This window comes from Bufo gargarizans, chromosome 1 (assembly GCF_014858855.1).
Source record: "Bufo gargarizans isolate SCDJY-AF-19 chromosome 1, ASM1485885v1, whole genome shotgun sequence".
Lineage (NCBI taxonomy): Eukaryota > Metazoa > Chordata > Amphibia > Anura > Bufonidae > Bufo > Bufo gargarizans.
Window position 1 is genome coordinate 130,956,275 of NC_058080.1, and position 14,575 is coordinate 130,970,849.

The 14,575-nt window shown below is 44.0% G+C and overlaps 1 protein-coding gene across 6 annotated transcripts in view; it reads right to left on the bottom strand.

The window, feature by feature from the left end:
* The window catches only part of APBB2 (amyloid beta precursor protein binding family B member 2), a 334,440-nt gene that overhangs the window by 274,780 nt on the left and 45,085 nt on the right, over positions 1-14,575 (bottom strand). Inside the window, exon 1 of one of the 6 annotated variants that reach the window (XM_044298614.1) lies at positions 12,955-13,152. The exons of the other annotated variants lie outside the window; for them this stretch is intronic. The gene's annotated coding sequence lies outside the window, so the exon portion shown is untranslated. Of the gene's footprint in view, positions 1-12,954; positions 13,153-14,575 lie in introns of those variants that run through there. 6 annotated transcript variants of the gene reach the window in all.

Consider the following 14,575-nt stretch of genomic DNA (forward strand, 5'->3'; position numbering starts at 1 on the left):
GTATACTTACCGTCGGTGCGGCTCCCGGGGCGCTCCAGAGTGGCGTCAGGGCGCCCCATGCGCATGGATGACGTGATTGCAAGGCACGTCATCCATGCGCATGGGGCGCTCTGACGTCATTCTTGAGCGCCCCGGGAGCCGCACGGACGGTAAGTATACTGCTCCCCCGCTCCCCACTACTACTATGGCAACCAGGACTTTAATAGCGTCCTGGCTGCCATAGTAACACTGAACGCATTTTGAAGATGGATCCGTCTTCAAATGCTTTCAGTTCACTTGTGTTTTTCCGGATCCGGTGTATAATTCCGGGAAATGGAGTACACGCCGGATCCGGACAACGCAAGTGTGAAAGAGGCCTTACCTCTGCTCCATCACAGCTAATTCAGAGAGAGGCCTGGAATTGGAACATCAGGGCAGTATTCAAAATTAACGTACATTAGTAAGATTTATTATTTTATATTTTCCAAAAGTAAACAAATTTTTTTTTAGTCTTGCTGGATTCTACTGCATTTTGTAGGAATGTAATGACTTTTTGCCGTAGGAAATTTTTGCATTTGCACCGCAGTCATTCTAAGGGACGGTCTGATAACTTAAAGTGGCCCTGGAAAAAATAAATAAAGTGGCCCCATGTTGTAGGTGGGTCCAAATTGACAGAGGGTGGGTAAAACAAATAGGCAGGGCCAACACATGTAGGCAGAGACAAAAGAATGAGGCAGGGCAAGCAGTACCGTAGTGCAGCACAAAATACCGCCACAGCAGAACCAAATACTAAAGCGCAGCACAAAATACCGCCACAGCAGAACCAAGTACCACAAGGCAGCACAAAATACCGCCCCAGCAGAACCAAATACCACAAGGCAGCACAAAATACTGCCCAAGAAAACCAAATTCCAAAGTGCAGCACAAAATACTGCAGTATTCACCTGTGAGGACGGTGATGCAATTGAATTCAGGATGGCAACTGCAGTTGCCAGCAAGGTGCATAAGTACCTGATGCTCCTAATATTAAATAATGCTGTAAGAATGTGATCATTATGTACCCGGCTGGCGGCCATGAGAAGGGTTCGGTTGGCCCACTGGGCATCGGTCCACAGAGAAATTTCCCTGTAGGGTCTATGGCCAGTCCGCCCCTGGTCATTTTGCAATTATACTTTGACTTGAACTCATAAATCATTATGTAGTTGGCCTAACTTGGACAATTTTGTTGGAAAGGGAGGCATACTAGAAGTACATACCAGGTATACCCTTGTAGTTGTCCTTGTATTTTCAAGTATAACTATGGGCGTGGATATTTCTGTTCATATCCAGAGTAATTTTTAAATATAAAAAGTATGAGAACATAAGTTTGAAAATCTTAAAGTGACATTCTTGCATGTGCCATCACTATTATGTTAAATGAACAATAATATATGGAGGATCATAAAAAAAATCTTAGTTTACTCAGTTTACAAAGCTTCATGTTCTGTAGATTATATGATACAGTCATGGATAACAATAGCTAGGCAACTCTCATGATGAAGGTCATAACCATGGGGCCACATAGCAAAAATTGGAAATTGACCTCTACTCCACTATGCACAGTGATGCCACAATAGTGGGATAATGGTCACCCTGAAGGTACAACACAGGGTTAATGCACACAGTGATGTCACAGTACACAGATAATGCACACAATATCACATCTACTGGATAATATTCCCGCTGAAAGCAGAGCAAAGGGTTAATGTACACAGCGATGTCAGACCACATGGATCCTGCACACAGTGATGTAACAATAGTGAGATACTGTTCAGGTGTGCATTGCGCTTTGGAATCCCTACGCTCGTACATCACAGACATGTCAGCGCTTTACAGATTCCACATCGCTGCTCCTGCCTGTGACAGTTCTGCTCTGCTAAAGACTGGCATAGCACATCAGTAAAGGGTTTCCTGCACCAGTAAGGAGGGGGGCACAGGCAGGAGCTCTGCAGAGCACATCACTTCTTCTGCCTGTGCCCGCTCCACTCTGGTAAAAACCGGCATAGCACATCCGATGTGCTACGCCAGGCTTTAGCGAAGGGGGCACAGGCAGGAGCTCTGCAAAGTACATCACTTCTCCTGCCTGTGCCCGCTCCACTCTGGTAAAAACCGGCATAGCAGATCCGATGTGCTAAGCCAGGCTTTAGCAGAGGGGGCACAGGCAGGAGCGCCAATGTGCTATGCTCTCTCACCCCATCAGTACACCACTGACATGTATGAGTGCAGGGATTCCTAAAAGATATAGACACTGGAAGTTCGGGGGCCTATTTTGTAAGTAGAAAAGGAAAAAATAAAGTATGCTACAAAAATTTATTTTATAGCATTTTGGATTGCTTTCCTAAAATTGTTCGAAAGGTAAGGTACAATTTAAGGGCTCTGTTGTCAGTTTTATGCTGCCCTATATGAGTGCAGCATAAAGTAGTAATAGAGACCTTGAAATGCTGCTATATCACTTACTTTTTGTCTAGTAACTTTCTTAAAATCCCCTATGAGGCAGGTCCAGCAGGGTCCTGAGAGTCTGAGTCCTGTCACTGGCTCGCATGATTGAGGCTCTTGAATGAAAGCCAAATGGCAGAGAGCTGGTGTTTTTTTCGTCTAGTGATACTCCATATCAATCACCAAAAATCAGAGCCAGATGTCAATATTTACTAGGGAGTCACTTCTAGATTGTAGAATAAGAAACTCCAGTCTGAGGTTATAAAAAAAAGAAATCAAAAATTATAATTGTTTTTCTCAGGGAGGGTCTTGTAGTTAGTTAACTATTCTCAGCCTTTCCATCCACATTAACAGGTCCCACCTCTTGAACCCGCATCTATCTCCAGAACAGACCTCCGAACATGAAGGAGAGTGCACTGTGCATGCGCAGCGAGCTCTTCATTCACTTCTATGGGAGTTCTGAAAATAGCCAGCACTCTGTTAGGCCTCCTGCACACGACCGTTGTGTGCACCCGTGGCCGTTGTCCCGTTTAACGTGTTTTTCTGCGGTCCCATTGACTTTCAATGGGTCCGTGGAAAAATCGGAAACTGCACCGTTTGGCAGCCGCGTCCGTGATCCGTGTTTCCTGGCCGTGAAAAAAATAAGACCTGTCCTATTTTTTTCACGGCCAACGGTTCACGAACCCATTCAAGTCAATGGGTCCGTGAAAATCACGGATGCACACAAGATTGTCATCCGCGTCCGTGATGCGTGTCCGTTTTTTCCTATCATTTCAATGGCAAACTTGACTTAGATTTTTTTTTTTCATTTTTCATGTCCGTGGATCCTCCAAAAATCACGGCAGACCCACAGAAGAAAAAACGCGCACGGATCACTGTACAACGGAACCACGTTTTGCGGGACGTTAAAAAATACTGTCGTGTGCAGGAGGCCTTATTTTGGAAACTCCCATAGAAATGAATGGCGGTTGGCCACGCATGCGCTGCTGCCCTCCGATTTACTTGAGGGGTCAAGTTCTGAAGATAAAAGGTGCAGGTCCCAGAGGTGGACGGGGAGACAAGGTATCAGAACTTGGCAACGGAGCCTTGGATAATCAAAAGGTAAACAGCATTGTAATCAGGAGAACCAGAGCTAGGTGTCCATGCTGGATCGGGAGGTTGCAGGTGACAGATTACCTTTAAGAATATTGACTTTGAAGGGACTGATGGTGTATAACATGTTCTGCATCCTGTAGATGATCCTACGAAACAACCATGCCTATGACGGATGCCTACAAGGTTTGACACGGCTTACCATTTCATTTTGACAGCCATAAAGCAATCACCTTGACTGTCAAAGTAGATCTCATACTACATGTCTTTCCCTCTAACCCCGTACCGTGGATAGTTATGGTTATTTGAAGGGATTCTACAACTAGGACTTTTGATGTTCCACACCAAAGCCATTGTACTAATCCTCTTGGATACATAAGCTTCTTAAAGTACAAACTCTTTAAGTGCCCTATAGCTTGGTTTGTCCTATATCTCATTAGCGCAGAGAGAATCCTTACATTCACAGGGGTTTAGGTTTATATTTATTTAGGAGAGGGAAGCTTTAAGGCCTTTACAGCTTATTAGCTTAATAAATGAAGGATCTCGTTCCTAGAAGTACTTGGCGGCATGCTGACTTTTCTCGTTATGTAGAAAATGAGTCTTGTTTTTCTACAAACACACTTCTTTTAAAATATTCAAAGCCAGCGTGCGAAACAAAGACAGAAGCGCACTTTAGCAATAAGCGGAAGAAGGGGCTGATAATAATAAAGGAGGAGATTTACAGTATGTTCACACTGCAGGCTTCAGCGGGTGACAATAACTGACCAAAGTGATCTCCGCTTTCATCCATATTGAACCATTTTATTGATGGATCTGTTAGATGTGTAATGGCTGGGGGGCTATTCACAGAGTTTGCATTGGACCCTTGAGCTTCATGTTACGCCTACCTTACTAAATGCTAAAATGGAAGGGATTAGGGGAACCCAAAAACTGGACCAGGGTTCTTCCATGGACTCATTTACTAGATGACAAGGAAAGATTAAAGGGAATTCCCCCCCACCCCCCTTCAAAAAAAGTAGAACAATTCAATAAGATTGCTGGGATGTAGGACAGACAAGAAAAGCAGCCAGTCAGAGAGGACTTGTTATGACATTGTAAATTTAAAGAGGACCTGTCACCGCTCCTGACAGGCCTGTTTTAATAGCTCCATGCATTCCCCATGTAATAACAATTGTGGGACATCTATTCTTATGTCTCTATGTTGTGCCATTCCTTTATTATTCCTGCTAGAAGTTATAAATGAATCGCTAACATTATGCAATAAAGGTCTAGCTGGGTGTTACCAGTTTGGGTGGGGGGGTCCCTTTACAGTTTGTCACGGGCAGTACTGATTGGATAGTGTCAGAATGTGCAGAACACACTCCCACCTGGACCTTTATTGTAAACTGCTACGGTAGCAATTCATTCATAAAATCTAGCAGGAATAATAAAGGAATGGCACATGATAGAGTCATAAGACATACTAATAGATGCCCCAGAAATGCTATTATATGGGGAATGCGAGTAGTTACTAAAACAGATATGTCAGGAGAGGGGACAGGTCCTCTTTAAAAACAAAAACAGAGACGATCACCCAAAATTGTATCGAGGCGTGGTGTTCTACAGGAGTGGTCTTCACGAACAGATGGCCAGTATGCATATATGGTTGAAATAAAAATCTGGTCTGGAGTGGTCTTCTCAAAGAGGTCACTGCACCAAAGTTCTGCAATAGATTGCTAAGGATTTCTTTAGAAGAAACTATCCGGGACTATCATGTGAAAACATATACTGTATTTTTTTACAAGCAAAAAAAAAATCTCCAGACAGAAACAAAATGATTGCAATAAAAATGCAGCTAAGGCCTTTACATTACAGGCATTTGTTTTTCCACATCTAAGGGTACTTTCACACTCGCGTTTTTATTTTCCGGTATTGAGTTCCGTCACAGGGGCTCAATACCAGAAAAAACGGATCAGTTTTATCCTAATGCATTCTGAATGGAGAGCATTCCATTCAGGATGCATCAGTTCAGTCCCTCTTACGTTTTTTGGCCGGAGAAAATACTGCAGCATGCTGCAGTTTTCTCTCCGGCCAAAAATCCTGAACACTTGCCGGAATGCTGGATCCGGCATTATTTTCCATTGAAATACCTTAATGCTGGATCCGGCCCCAAGTGTTCCGGAAAAATGGATGCGGTTTTACGGTCTGCGCATGAAAAAAATAAATACTGGATCCTTTTTTCCGGATGACAACCAGAAAGACGGATCCAGTATTGCAATGCATTTGTCAGACGGAACTGCCTGCCGGAATCCTCTGCCGCAAGTGTGAAAGCACCCTAATACAAAATATAGATGGGGTCCGTGTGCTGTCCGCATTTTTTGTGGACCCATTGACTCCAATGGGTCTGTATTTTTTAGGCATATTCTACTGTATGTTTTTGTTGAATGGACATACGGATGCGGAAAGTACATAAAGATGATCCGTGTGCTTTCTGCGTCCGTATGTCCATTCTGTAAAGATATGGAACGTATTCTATACTTGGCCACAAAATGCAGACCACAGACCCACTGAAATAAATGTGTCAGCAAATAATGCGGATGCCACATCCATATTTTGTGTATCCGCAAAATACATACGATCATGTACATGAGACCTAATGCCATGTAACTGGTCATGTAACAAGTACAGAATGACAGGCTAAAATGCCATGAGGGTGATTTATCAAAACTGGTATAAAGCAAAACTGGGTTAGTTGCCCATAGCAACCAATCAGATTCCACCTTTCATTTTCCAAAGGAGCTGTGAAAATGAAAGATGGAATCTGATTGGTTGCTATGGGCTATTTATTTTGTTAAATCTCCCCCATGACTTGTCTCTTCCATCGTATTTCTCCAGTGCGTCCTGTGGTTGCTGTGTCCAAACTGACAGCGACAACAATTCTTCTAGAGATCGCATGGATAATTCCTCCATATTATATACTGAAGAGCAGAATATAATGACATCCCTTACAGACTGTGATTTCCGTGTGTTTAATACATCTCGTGTTCTATAGCCCATAGGGTTAATATCAGCTGTCGATTCTCTATTATATAGAGTCATTTTTGCCAGCCAATGGGTCATTTTACCGCATACCTTGTTACCTAGCAACAGGCTCCACACCCAGTTGCACAGGGAATGAGAGCTATGCGGAGAATTTGGCTGGTAGGCACAGAGAAATGAGCATCCTCCAGCCACCGGCTCTGAATCCTGGCCCCAGTACATCATACATAAGCAAACAATGCTGCAGAATGAGAAGCATCTCTCCTCCCGAGACAAGACCATGTCAGACTCATGGCGCATCAACCAGGGAGCGACATACAGGAGAATGCAGTGTACAGTGAGCTCCTCTGCCACTACCTACAGGAGCTATGTTGGCAGCACGGTGGCTCAGTGGTTAGCAACAGTGCCTTGCAGCACTGGGGTCCTAGGTTTGAATCTGACCAAGGACAACATCTGCATGGAGTTTGTATGTTCTCCCCGTGTTTGTGTGGGTTTTCTCCAGTTTCTCCTGTTTCCTCCCACACTCCAAAGACATACTGATAGGGACCATCGATTGTGAGCCATGTTTGTGTGGGTTTCCTCCAGGTTCTCCTGTTTCCTCCCACACTCCAAAGAAATACTGATAGGCACCTTAGATTGTGAGCCCCATTGGGGACAGTGTGATGCTAATGTCTGTAAAGTGCTGTGGAATATAGTAGCGCTATATAAGTGCATAAAATAATAATAATACCTCCATATGTTCTCTCTATATATGGCTGGCTGATGCCAATTCATGCAGCTAGGTCATTGGGGTTCTCCAGGAAAAATGAGCAGCCTGCCTCTCTAAACAGAAGATTCATACTTACCTGCTCCCCGTCCCGATCGTCTGTCTGTCCACGTTCCAGTCCTTGGGTTGTTTTCTTCCAGCACTGTATGGACATGGTGACAAGCTCCACTGCAGCCAGTGACGTGCTGCTTGCTGGCACATCACCGCTGAAGTCATTCAATGGCTGCAGTGGAGCTTGTAACCATGCCCACTCAATACTAGATGAAAACAAGCCAGGGACCGGAATGTGGACACAGCAAAGGCAGTGTGGAGGACTGGAGCAGGTAAGTATGAATCTTCTGTTTAGAGAGGCAGGCTAAAAGCTCACTATTCCTGGACAACCCCATTAAGGCCCCTAAACACATCAGTGTATTGACACTGAAACTTACCGAGAATGGTAGGATCGGCCGACGGTGTAATGTGTACGGGGAGCTTCCACTAGATGTCAGAGGACATTTATGATATTGTCCAGTCCTTCTGCTTTCCCAGAAGATGAGCGGCCACCAGAAGTGTCTGGTTTTCTTCTCTCTCTCTCCACTGAATACACATACATGTTTGGCTGAACTGAATCGTTTGTGTATGGGTGGTCGAGAGGGGGTCGGAAAAGGTAGCTGTCGGTCTAATGATCATTGGACCGTGTATATAGCCGGCTTTAGTCTCAAGTCTTAAGTTCACAGCCCTTTGATGCCAAGCGCGTTTCAAATGCCGGTAAATGACATATATTATTGTGCCAGATTTTGTAAAAGCTGGTGAAGTTGTGAAAGAGCTCGGCTTTACATTACAATCATTTGTTTTTCCATATCTAAGCTCTAACTAATCAACATAATCTGAACGGCCAGTGAGGCTCCTTAGTCTTCTCTTCTACTATTAATACCTGTCCTTGGAGACTGCACATCATCCCTGGTGGCTACCCATCCCCTCGGCTAGTTCTGTGCAGGAAAAAAGCTGAATATTTTTTCCTTTCCTCTTCATTTGTTTACTTACAAAATATATATGTGATTAGTCCATGATCTGAACTCTAATAACCCATACTATTATGTGCAGTGTACAGTATAAGGTCACGTCATTAAAGGAGTTTTCTGAGATTTTTTAACTTATGACCTATCCTCTGGGCAAGTCTTTAGTATCAGAACGCTGGGGGTCTGACACCTGGGACACCCGCCGATAAACTCTCTGAGAAGGCAGCAAATGTACCTATGAAATTAAACTAACAAATCCAACTAAGACGATATTTAATTGCACTGCAATTATCCATATATACTAATATAGTAGAGTAATTTCACCAAAGTTGCTTGGAGACCTGGAATGATGGACAGCAGAAGACAACAATGACTTACCGTGGGGTCTTCCATGTATCTAGGGAAATAGCAATGAGTGCTGCACGATTTTTCACATCAAATATTGAGAAAGGCCCTAAATGTAGCCTCCAATGTAGATGCCTAAGTGAGATGTCCTTGGAGATTATCTAGAGGAACAACTGGACCAACGATCAGTTTCCTAATATAATGTTATTATTGGAATTGCTCTCTTTACAAGCAGGAGCAATCCCACATTAACCTGCAGGAGGCATCACAAAATACTGATCCCAGCAGTCTATAATCTCTCGGTGCAGCGATGGCACAGACAATTGTGATCCCTGTCAGCAAATCACAACATCCTGTGTCTGCGCTAAAAATACACAGGCCGCACTAAACAGCAGGACAACCATGGCCAAGCTGAGACTGATGCCATCCCTGCAGATTATCATTTGAGCACTGCTGGGTTTATAGGAAACGAGTCTGAGATTAACATTGGGAAATGGCTAATTATGCACGCCTTTACTGTACTTTTTATATGGGCTACAAACTCAAAACATTCAGTGTACAGGGCGGTAGCTATAGGCGTGTCGAGGCAGCAGTCGCACAAGGCTTTGGTCTTGTACTCTGATTTTCTTGGACACAGGAAAAACGTCAATTCCATTAGGGTGACTTCCCACTCTGCAGATTTTACTGGAGAAATTTCCACAACCTAAAATCAGTTCCATCCTGAATGGAGCTTGCAGAAATCCATGACCGCGATTCCCCATTCAAATGTATGGAACTGATTTTCAGTTGTGGAAATATAAATATATATACCATCCTGACCCTCACCCATCCCTGGCTGCTGCCATTCCAGTGCTGGTTCAGTCCTCTCTGTTCTTCACTCTCTGATCCTACCTCGATATCTCGGAAATACCAGGAATGGTCTGGTTAGCCAATTTGATCCATCTAGCTGAAGCGGTTCACCACCAAGGCACATGATCGGAAGTGATGCAAGCCCGTTTTTTTTTTGTTTTTTTATTGACTTAACTGAAAAAAACCTTTTAAAGGGCAGATTTGTACCTATGACACTGGCTGACCTGTTGCATGTGTGTTTGGCAGCTGAAAACATCCATGTTGGTCCCATGTTCATATGTGCCCTCATTGCAGAGAAAAATTATGTTTTAATATATGAAAATCAGCCTCTAGGGGCAACTGGGGCGTTGATGTCGCACCTAGAGGCTCTGCTCTCTCTGCAACTGCTACACCCTCTGCACTTTGATTGACAGCACTAGGTGGTGTAAAAGTGATCACGTCTACCTGGCCCTGTCAATCAAAGAACACAGGGCACAGCAGTTGCAGTGAGAGCAGAGCCTCTAGGAGTAACAGTAACGCCCTTATTGCTCCTAGGTGCTGATCTGCAAATATTAAAACATCGATTTTCTCAGCAAGTGGCAGACAATAGATGTTTCACACCTCCAAGCTTCAAAAGTGGTGGAGGGGTGCGACATCTATTGTCTGCCATTCACAATGCTGTTCTAACACCTCTCCTAAGACAGTTTATTCACACCTAATAGCTTCAGTTATGCAAAGGCAATCAACATCTCACCTGAAGCATAAGACAGCAGTATTTAATGCCTGATATTTCTTGTACAAGCCATTCTAATTGAGAAAGCCAGTTGGATGACTAGAGAAACGTCCAGTTGCTCTGACCGATTACTACGAATACATCCATGCAATGTTTCGGCCAAGGACAATGCAAAACACCGCATAGGTGAAAATGATAGAGTGCTGCCTCATTTTTTGGATTTTACTAGTAACATGGAAGACATTATACTAATGCAGCCTCCACTGAAGTCCATGGTAGAGGATATAACAGGTGCACAGCCTGCACAACTCGACAGGGGCCCCTGAAGGCTATAAGTGGCAATTGCCACTGTTTACTATCTACTGTTTTATAAGTAAAGGCCCCTTAACACTGGCCCAGCATCGGTTAGACAATCGCTAACAAGCATTCGTAGGAACACTAGTTAGAGTTTATCTCCTGGTGTAAAGGTGCTGCCAAAACTCTCGTTTACCGGTTAATATGATCGTTTGTGCGGACACCTAAATATTCTTTTGTGGGCAGCAGATCGCCCCGTCTAAACTACCTCTGCTGACGAAAGATGGCATTCGCGATCTCCTTCACTCTTCCTTCCTGACAATTGTCTGCTCAGTTAGGCCGTGTAAATGGGCCTTTAGGGACAGCATAAACATGGTTTCCATAAAGTGCCCTATGACAGTAACCTACTGATTTTGATCCAGGATCCTCTTATATTTATGTCCACCCTAACACAATAATTTAGAATTCTGTTCCTTTAGGACCTAATAATAACCTATATTACATGACAAGCATATGAAAAGCAACAGCAACCGAGCAGAACACAGGTTTTCTTCCTACAGAAATAATAAACTGCTGTGAACACTGTATAGGCTGCACACCAGATAAGAGAAATTCTATTTCCCGAAATAAAATATTATATTGAAAACATAACTGCAGAAGCCCGGGCTACAGGAAAGACGATATTATCACCGGATCTGCCAATCTGACTGCATGCACTGCTAGCCTAAGTCTTTCTATTACACCCTGGAGTTCCTGACTACATAAAGGGACATTGGACACATTCAAATAATAAAAATAAAAGCCGAAACACCCAAAGTGATGATGACCATAAAATGTATAAAAGCAATCTTCCCCTAATACAATCACGCCTGCTCTCCGCAGCGCAGATTTACTGCCGCTGATTACTCTGCTGTAACAGACTTTTAATACTTTCGTTTGCCTTATTGCTTTTTTGACAAGGAAATAAATGCAAGCCTCCGCTCACCTGATTCTACACACAATATGATTTGTTAGCTTAAAAGCACTGGAGCCCTGAGCGGTTTTCTTGTATAGATTTTGCATTCTTGCAGGGTATACAAAACGACTCATGTATACTAACTAAAGGGGCGCTCTGCTATAGACAGCCCCTTCTCAGTTCTAATAAAAATGCTGAGCGGTGAGAGGAGGGGGCCCCACTCAGAGCTATGGAGGGCTGAAGTCTATGGACTCTCCCAACAACCACCCAAAATTTTAAAAAGGGTTTGTCCGCACTGGTCAGACCTTTAGTCCTTGTCCACATTTCTGTGTCAGTTTCACATCCATGAAAAAGAACATCAGTGTTTCGTCTGTGAAGATGTCCGTAAAAGAACCGTGTTTGGTCCGTGTGTCTGTTTTCACACTCTGTATGTCATCCGTAATGCACGGACACTGCTCAGTTGAAAATTAAAGGAGTTCTCCAGGCTTTTAACATTGATTGCATATCCTCAGGATAGGGCATCAATATCAGATCAGCGGGGGCCCCTGCTGATCAGCTGTTTGAGAAGACGGAGCACGCGCCATACGCTGTGCGCAAGTGCCATCTCCCTTCTCTCTTCCTGCTTACTGCTGTATGTCTATGGCAAAGCAGTGGGAACAGGAAGAGAGACGGGAGATGGTACGTGCGCACTGCTTGCACCGTCTCCTCAAACAGCTAATCAGTGGCGGTCCCGGGTGTCAGACCTTGGCCGATCTGATACTGATGACCTATCCTGAGGATAGAAACAGAAATGTGGACGAGGCCTTAAATTGGTGAATATTTGATACCAGTCAGCTGTCCGGTCTCTCATACAAACATTATCAGGTGCAAAAATAAAATAGGGGCTGAAGCTAACTTAATTGCCTCGTGCACATCTGTTCCGGGACAGAGCAGCCTGCCGGATCCTCTACTTGACCGCTGGATCCCCACTGACTGCAATGGGGTCCGGCGGTGATCTGGCTGATTTCTGGTAAAAATGCGGAGTTTCAGCTGGACATAAACTGCTGTATGCACTGCATTAGCAGAACGGTTCTCTATCCCTGGGAGAAACCTCTTTGCATATTATTTTCCCATGGAGCATTGCCATTAAGTCTCCATACACAGCTGGTACAGAACCCCCCCCCCCCCTGCCCCCCCAGTCTATAACTTCAATGCCGCCAATAACATCTATAGATGATCAGAGTGGAACACATTAGAAAGAATTGTAGAACAATTTCTACTTTCCACTGAAATAGTGCAGCGATCAGACTTAACCCTTGACTGTAAGACGATTTATACAAATGAAAAGCAGATGTCCAATTTAGCTGTGAGAAAGTCTGCAAGAACCAAGGAATGCGTAAAGCCGCTGCTATAAAGAGAACCGCAGAAAATTAAAATACCCTTCCAAGATGTTCTCAGCATGAGGCATTATTACAGAGCTTCCATTACTCACCGGGTCTGAATGCAAAGTCTGATTCACCGCAAAACCTCCGGCTGAAAGATGCAAGCCTCTACAATAAAATATGAGACGTTTAGTTGTGTACAGCCTGGCGCATTCCACCAGACCCAGTCTGAAATTAGCCTTTGTTATACCACGCTCCCTCCTCGCTGAGTGACATTATTAATGCCATGCCGTCAGTCACTTCAGTCTGTCGATTAAGCGTCAGATTCCCCTTTATTGAGCTGTGTGCTGATTGTGCTGCAGCGTGACAGATCCCATGTCACCTCAGACAAGGAGATTTATCTAACACTTAGGATAATGGAGGAATGCCATGTCAAGGCAGGGTATCAAGTGCTGCCATTGCCGATCCTGCCAGCTGGACCCGAGCACTGCTAACTGGGCTGTGTTTGATCTGATCACAGGCTACTTGGAAATGTCAGATTTTCTTGCTAAGTCTAAAATGATGTCCACATTTTTCCATTTCGTACTCCATAAAGGTTTCTTGGAACGAACAATAACTCCCTTGTGGGCAAGCTGAGGAAGTTTGGTACTTCTCACAGGTATTGCTCTTGGGTGAGCCCTACCGTCAATCAGCTGTTTGAAGAGGCCGGGTGCTCCAGTGAGCTTCACAGCTCATCAAGCACAGCACCGTCCATTGTGTAGTGGCTGTACATGGTATTGCAGCCTAGGCCCATTCACTAGCATCATCACTGGTCTTGTGACCAATAAACTGGACATCACTGGTTTAGGAAGAGGCCACGGCGCCCAACAGCGGATTGGCGGGGTGCCAGGATTGAGACCTCCATTGATCAGAAACTGATGAACTAACCTGAAGCTAGGCCATCAATATAACACTCTATCCTGAAGATAGGCCATCAATATAACACTCTATCCTGAGGATAGGCCATCAATATAACACTCTATCCTGAGGATAGGCCATCAATATAACACTCTATCCTGAGGATAGGCCATCAATATAACACTCTATCCTGAGGATAGGCCATTAATATAACACTCTATCCTGAAGATAGGCCATCAATATTAAACCCCTTTTTGGTTTTCAATACAGTCTGGAACTGGACTGTTCAATCATTACATCCAGCAAAAGCCTTTTATTTAGGGGTGGCAGGCATACTATATGTGCAGCTGGGGCAGCTACACAAGGGCCCGGAAGGTACAAGGGGCCCACTGCAATCTTAAAAACGGTTTCTTTCTTTCTATTATAGGCCCCCAAATCCCGACCTAGGCCTCTCACCCAATTAAAGGTATATTCCGGTTACTATAAATATAACTTATGTTTTAGACTAATTCATCATCAATAATGACCTAATGTAATGTAAATTTCACATATTTACTGTTTAAGCGGTTATAAAAGGAGTTTTATTCCTCTGCTACCCACTGTGTTTCCTCATAAATTACCATGGCATGGACCTGTAGTTGTGAGCCTTTGTTAGGTCGAGCATGCTCAGTGTGTTGCTATCAATTCTCTAGCTAAATGTCTTGTGAAACAAAGGGAGTGTCAGTGTGCTGGTGATTACCGAGTAGAGGGGGCATGACTGCACTGTACATCAGTAGTGATGAGCGGCATAGGCAATATTCAAATTTGTGATATTTAGCAAATTTTTGGACGAAT